The sequence below is a fragment of the Chaetura pelagica genome, unplaced genomic scaffold (assembly GCF_000747805.2).
Source record: "Chaetura pelagica isolate M959 unplaced genomic scaffold, ChaPel_1.0 scaffold498, whole genome shotgun sequence".
NCBI classification, from domain to species: Eukaryota; Metazoa; Chordata; class Aves; order Apodiformes; family Apodidae; genus Chaetura; species Chaetura pelagica.
In genome coordinates this window covers 397,546-398,258 of record NW_009954218.1, presented here as the reverse complement: position 1 = coordinate 398,258, position 713 = coordinate 397,546, and positions in this window count along the sequence as shown.

Here is a 713-nt window from a genome sequence, read left to right as displayed (position 1 = left end):
GGGGGGAGCAGCTTCTGGCATCTCACAGGAGCCACCCCTGCAGCCCCCAGACCCCAAAACCTTACCCCAGAAACCCAGTGCTCCAGCAAAAGCCCCAGGGCCCTCTGGAGAGGAGCAGGGCTCCGTGGGGGTCTTGGCAAAGGTGGGTGAAGGCCCTGGGGTCTCTGGAGGGCAGCAGAGCCCTGCCCAGGCCCTGGAAAGGCTGGGAAATGCCCTGGGTGGTCAGCACAGAAGCTGGACCCTTGTGGCCCCTGGCAAGGCCCAGAGCTCCCTGGAGGAGTGTGGGCATGAGAGGAAGGGACAAACCAGCCCAACCCCCCCCATTAAACCCAAGCAGTCAGGGATAAACAGAGCCAGTGCCACCAAGGTCCCAGGTATGGAGCTGCTGTCTGTCCCCCAGGGACACCGGGGCCTCTTTGAGGGCTTCCTCAGGGAATACTGGGTCCCCAAGGGCTGGGTGTTGGGGGGCAGCACAGTGACAGAGGACATTCCTGCCTGGGCTGGTGGGTGCCCAGGGATGCCTGGTGGCTGGAGGTGGCTGGGGGCACTGGGGGGAGAAGCTCCCTCGAGGGGGCTCTGTTCTCACCACCTCTTTTAAACTAATCAAGTGATGTGGAGTCACTTCCAAGTCCTCTCATTTGCAAAGAACATGCACACCTCCCCACCAAACCTCACCCATCACATTCAGCAGCGTTTTCCCCCTCAGGAAAACC